Genomic DNA, 6,783 nt, shown 5'->3' with positions numbered 1-6,783 from the left:
ACGGTATTTTATCTAGTGTATTATTTATAACAGCTCTTCCCAAACTTACCGTGTTAAAGAGAGAGTCGGGCGCCATTTTGAATTTTCCATTACATCGGTAAACACTATGCTTTTCGAGCTGAATAAACATGTTACATGGAATAAAAACACAATGATATCCTGTTAGATAGAAAAGTAACTTCTCTTGAACATTTATTTGTTATATATTTGTTTTGTGACAACTTTTTCGAATCTGTCCGTAGATCAAAATATGGTCTTAATACCCAAGTCGGGTAACTAATGGCCTAGACTTGATAGAAAACGGACCTAAACACCCCCACAATCAATATTTTAAAGGTAAATCTTTAGTTGGTCCTGTAGCGCACTTTGATATTTTTTTTGGGGGGGGGGTAGTACTGGTTTTAAACAAGTGATTTTGAATTTTCCTTTTCTTTGTACTAAATGTATGAACTTTTCAATTTCTAACCATCATAAGGTATCGCAACATATCAAAGCAAGCACTATGTTTGACAAAGCAGTTTAATAACGCGTATTTACATCTGGTCCAACGCCATTTGCTGCTGCTTTAGTGCTTTACTTCTGTACTGAATCGCCTTCTTCTGCATCAATTGGTATTTATCGTTGCATTGTACATTTTATCTTTCAGACTTAAGATAGTAAAAAAAAAATGCTAGTGGAACTGTAAGCCTAAGTTCTGGGTTGGTTACTCGCAATTTAGGGTAAGTCTGTTTTCTAAGGTAGAAATTGTTGGAAATGTCACTGATCTGAGGGAGACAATTCTGTTTTACTGAAACATTAGCTTACAGTGAGTACCCACTTTTTGGCCACTTTATTCCCTTATTTCGTATATTTAAGTTTCTCGGGATTTTTTTTTTTTTTTTTTTTTTTTGTTGGGCGGAGGAGGGCTTACAATGAGTTCTCTGTAAAAGCATGCGACGCTAATTGCAGAGTGAAATGTAATTAAACTACTTCGAAAAGTTTCTAGTCGTTTCTTATTTTTTTTTTTTCTTTAACAGTTTAAAAAATTTTCATTTAGTTTTATACTTAGGACGTTTTTCCATGCAAACATTTTAATTTGTTTTTATTTTTACTTTATTTAAAATATTTAACTTTTAGATTCTGTAAGTTATATATTTTAGTTTGAAACTAATTCACTTTTTCATACAAAAATTTGTGACACAAAAACAGCTTATTAAACAAGCTCGACTTTTTAATGAAACCAAGTTTATAACATTTGCGGGTAACGTGAACTGGAACAAATACATTGAGGACATTGCAAAAGCTGCTGCAAAAAAAAGGTGGGTTCCTTCTATTGAGCTTTTTTTTTTTTTTTTTTTTTTTTTTTTTTTTTTTTTTTTTTAGTGATCACTACTTATCAAGGCCCGGAAGCCACTCAGGGATAAGGGTTATTGCAAGTACATTACGTTAGTTTGGAGATTTGAAGTGTTTACTTAAGGGGGTGGTTCATTAGGAATTTGTTAACATTGGACTTGAAGACATCCAAGTTGTAGTCCGGTGGGAAGCAGGCACCTGAGAGTATCCTGTACCTCTACAAGGCCACCATTCGACCATGCATGGAGTATTGTTAGCACATCTGGGCTGGTGCATCTACCACTAGCCTCCCTCTCTCATTGATAGGGTCTAAGAGTTTCTGATCTAATAGCCCCCACTTTGTCAACTAAGCTCCAATCCCTGTCCCATCACAAAGTTGCATCTCTACCTGTTTTACAAATATTTTAATTTAATGTGCTCTGAACTCGTTGCACTTGTGTTCCCTTGACGTACATATCCCCGACAAACCTGCTTAGCAATAAAATCTCACCCCTTCACTGAGGTCCCTAAATGCCAGAAAGCTTTCTATTCTGATAGTTTCTTCCCTCGAACAGCTAGACTTTGAAATTCCCTTGCTGTCTGCTTCCCTGGCAGTACTGATATGCAGAAGTTTAAATGTAATGTAAACCAACATCTTGTTCATCTTAAACATGGTCCCAAATAGTAGCCCCTTATGTCCAAGTGGCGATTTGCCTTGTTAGGGGTGAACGCAAGTAAAAATTGTAAAATTTAAAAAGCAAAATCGGGTAAAAATGGAATACCCTTAAAAATCAACTTCCAAAAAGCAACTCCTTATTTGTCCACTAGAACACTTTTACGGAATCTTATAAACTTTTGTTTCATTAAAAAGCTTGTTTAATATATATTATATTTCACTTTGCAATTAGCGGCACATACTTTTCCAAAGAATTCATTGTTAAGCCCAAATTAGTCGAGCAACTGCTCGACAAACAAAATGTTACTTGCAGACTATTGAGTAATGAAGCTGTAGGTACTGCATGAAAAAACAAATTTTTAATTTCCTCGACAAATTAATGAATTTCTTCGGAATAGTGATAATAATCTCCATATTCTTGTTTCATTTCAGATATTATCTTATATAATTTGATATATCGATTTGAAAAAGGTTTTACAAAATCAAGTCCTGAGTTTTCCTACCGGGTAACTATTCCTACTACCATAACATTTAATAACTGTCCGCTGGCACTATTACTACTACTCTTTATTTCTAAAGACTGACTGCTTGCTAGAATTAGAGTGAAAAGCATCAATTTTCTTAATGTTTTTGTAATGTTAAATGTTTTGCATTGGTTTTAGTGTCTCAAATTGTATGAAAAAATAAAGTTTTAAACTGTTAAAAATATATGTCTTAACGCACTAAAAACTTTTGACATTTCCTGAAGCATCTCTGATTGGATTCGAAATTTTTGTTTTAATAAAAAAAAAAAATTTTTTTTTTTTTTTTTTTTAAACAGGAACTAATAAGAAAAAAAACGAACATATGAACTAAAGTGGCCAAAAATTGGGTGCTCACTGTATGCTGATGTCTTAGTAAAATAATCATCTCCCTCAGATCAGTGACGACATATCCAACTGCGCCGAAAAGAGTAATTGAACTTTTCCTTCACTTGTATAATTTGTTAATGATTCAATTTTACTCTTTTGCACTTTGTGTTTTGTTATTCTAAATAACACCAATTTTTAAATTTTAAAATCACTAACCACACATAAAAATTCTGTTTTAACTTTTTTTTTCTCTCCACTATATGCAATACAATCACTGTTTAACCAAATATATCATGACTGTGTATGAAGGCTTCATAAACGGTGTTCAATTTGTCTTTCCCTCCAAAAAAAAACAGCTCCTGTCTGCGATGATGATTTGATATAACTGACCTTTTATCACCTGTCCTTGCATTTTTGGAGATTCCCAAAGACAAATTCCAGGTGTTGATCAGGAGATGATCGGTTTTAATCTTCTCACTGAGCAAAGCTTTGAGCTTTTGAGGGAGGACTTTTTTTTTTTTTTTTTTTTTTTTGTCCTTATTCAGATTGCCAATTATGGCAGCATGTAAAAGTAAAGATAATACAGAAATATCTGCATGATCTATGTACCAGTCACGGAATGAAGAAATGTTCCAAAAATCACATAATTTGATAATTTTACTAAAGAAAATCAAGTTTTATGACTAAGCGAGTCGTACTGTACTCGTCAGCCATGATTAAATCCAATAGAATAAGAGGGACAACTTAAATGATAGGTGAAAAATCAGCTTTGTTTAATGCAGTTTAGTAGTACAATCGCTAAGAATTGTAAATTTTGATTTTTCTTAGTTTTTTTTTTTTCTTAGTTTTTAGTTTTAAATAAAACTAATTTATCGGTTTACATAATTTTTGGAATATGACATCTTAATTCTGTAATGAGTAAGACTATGACAACAGAATATTCTTTTTGTTGTTTTGACTCTCAAGTATATATCTGATACAGTTAATCAACCAAGAACCCCATCACTTTATATAAAAGCTTATAAGATATCACCGGATACACACTAGTCAAAACAATGAAAAGACTATGCTTTTGTCACAGCCCTAGTAATGAGTTATTACATCATGCAAACTTTTTCTGTATTTTCCTTGTAATTGCCACCATGAGTGCTGATCTAAATAAGCACCTATTTTTGTCCTTTGGGCAATGTGAGAAAAAATTTTTATTCTTATAAACGCAAAAGAATTTTCATTAATTTTCTAGTTTCAAATGTTTTGTAATATTTGACTATTTTACTAATTTCGACATGACAAGTAGGTACCATTTGCTTTTTTTTTTTTGTTAATTCAATATTTAGATCTTTCTTCTGCTTCTGAAGAAGCATAAAATAAAATTTTATTTTTGTTTTTTGTAAATTCGTCTTGGGTTTATTTGGGGTACCTTGTCATAAAATATGCTTAAATATCATATTTTAATTTTTGCAGATTTCCTATTTATTATAGAACCAATTTTCTATTGATTATTATATTGTACCCAAGATATAGTAGTGATTTCAAAAGAAAAAAGTGACCTGGTGCCATCAGCTAGAATTGAAACCACAACATTTAGTGCTTCAGCCTTAGTCGTTACCATTTGAGCTATCATCAGACAGATAATAGTTAAAAGTGAACTGACTTTACTGTATAAATGTATATTTGCACATGCATACAAGAGCACTTTAGGTCAACATGCCTACAAAGTTCCATCTCCCCCCCCCCCGCCTCAATTTGAACCCCCTTTACCAGCTATTTTTACCGGTTAAAAACTCATAAAAGAACAGTCCACAAAAATGCAATCATCTGGTCCATTACTCTGCGATTTTTGTATCTGAGATGCTCTTGGAAAAAATGGAGACAAACCTAGTGAGTTTTATAAATTTCTAATCTACCCTGATCTGAGTTTTATAATAAAGATATGCTAGTCAATATAACGCCTAAGTGCCCCCCCCCCCCCACACACACACAACAAAAAAATTGCAACATTTTTATGGTTTTTATGTCAAGTTGGGTCTACTCTGGATGAGATTTGAGTATGGGAAAATTTCAAAGTTGTACATTTTCAACTACATTTTTTCAAACGCTGTCAGTTTTCATGATAACCAATAAATTCAGTTTTGCTGGATGTTTTCTTCTATTGCTCATTATTCCTCTGCATTATAATCTTCTATGCTGAAAGATTGCAACTCCATCATTGTGGGGGGGGGGGATGATAGAGGGCAAATATGAATATTGTGCTGTAAGTGCTACTCGGAAGCATATATAGAGCAATTTCGAATATCCTTTGGAGATGGCCCTGCTATGTGGGAAGCCATTTCTAACATACGCACATATTCCATGTTCATCATGATCTTGAGCATAAGGTTTGGATGTCAAGTTAGAACAAGTTATAATCGTGAAATCATCTAAGTAACCACGTGGGCCAATCCTAGTTTTGCACAGAAAAAACAGATTAGGTTTGTGTTGGGCCGGTTGTTAAAACAAAATGGCTTCAGTTAAGGTCTCTAAGTGCTTCTTCACTGCCCTTGAATTCCATCCTTCCGTATTTTGTCATTGAAATCAGTTAATTCCCTCATTTTTCAATTCTCCGTACAGTTAGTCCACTATACATTATAATCTACATTGCACTGCAGAGACCTTACTAACGATTTTATAAAATTATTTTTGTACTAGCGGAACTTGTGAAAATTGCACAGGGGACTCGTATGTAATATATTGATGTTGGTATTCAGTAGATGTTCAGTGTAAATGGAGATGCTCTGATATTATTGTAGCTCTTTTGTTATAACTGCAAAAGTATTTACCTCAGCTAGCACAGACGCCCGGGCAAAGCCTAGTCGTAAAATATGCTTAAATATATCTTAATACTTGCAGATTTCATATATATATATATTAGAGTTAATGTTCTATCAATTTTTATATATTATAAAGTTGCGATTTCAAAAATAAAAAATATATTCATATGACTTGGGCGCATTAGCTTGAACCAAAATAAAAAAAATTATGTAAAAAAAAAAAAAAAAAAAAAAAAAAAAAAAAAAAAAAAAAAAAAAAAAAAAACAGTATGTATATGTAACTTGAGTTCCTTCAGCCATAAGCGAAACCAAAACTTACAAAGAATTCTTGGTAAAATTTATAAGAAATGGAAGTACATAACAATTAAACAACCCTGATGTAAGCACAACACAGAAAATAACACACACGCTATCGTATTAATATATAAATAATGGCTTGAATTAAAGTTTAAAATGCAAATATCAAGTGTTCTGGTTCAATCGTGCTTTAAACAAACATTCATTTAGAATGCACCCCTGCCATATCAAAGAATCTACTGTTGATTTTATATGCCAGGCTTTAATGCTTCTGCAGAGTGTCCCAAAAGGAGCTGATGGTTAAAAAAAAACAAAAAAAAAAACTTTATTTATTTATTTTATTTTTTTTTTTTTTTTCAGATCTAGAGTAACCCTTCCAAGGTCATCATGAGTCGTTCCATTACCGAGGAGCGGATATTTATCGTAGTCGTATTTTCGGTTGAATGAGTCAAGATCAGAAAACTTCGAAACTTCAACACAAATTCCCCTACTCCCAAAGCAATAAAAGCTCTAGTGGTTCGATTTCATGAGCAAGGGTCTATATGTGACCTCCCTAAATCTGGTAGATCCCGTATGGCAAGAAGTGATGAGAATCGTTATTATTAGCAGAGAGTGTGCTGAGGATCCATCTACATCAGTAAGGAGATCAAGTCAAATTGGGCTCTCTCGATCAATGTGGTTCCAGCAGGACGGCGCATACGGCACGAGAAACATTAAATCTGCTCCAGGACATATTTGGCAACCGAATGATTTCTCGTGGCTGTGAGATAAATTGGCTGCCTCGCTTGCCAGATCTCACACGTGCAAATTTCTTCCTTTGGGGTTACCCCAAAGACCG

At 33.3% G+C, this 6,783-nt stretch overlaps 1 non-coding gene across 1 annotated transcript; it reads left to right on the top strand.

Moving 5' to 3' along the window:
- Positions 1-3,201: 3,201 nt before the first annotated feature.
- LOC145298115 (Z30 small nucleolar RNA) lies at positions 3,202-3,323 on the top strand. The gene has a single exon (XR_013870399.1). It is a non-coding gene; the product is annotated as a Z30 small nucleolar RNA (small nucleolar RNA).
- Positions 3,324-6,783: the final 3,460 nt, after the last annotated feature.

The sequence above is a fragment of the Euprymna scolopes genome, chromosome 18 (genome assembly GCF_053919585.1).
Source record: "Euprymna scolopes isolate OS-2025 chromosome 18, ASM5391958v1, whole genome shotgun sequence".
Lineage (NCBI taxonomy): Eukaryota > Metazoa > Mollusca > Cephalopoda > Sepiida > Sepiolidae > Euprymna > Euprymna scolopes.
The sequence above is the reverse complement of the archived record's forward strand: the minus strand, read 5'-3'. Positions and strand labels throughout refer to the sequence as shown.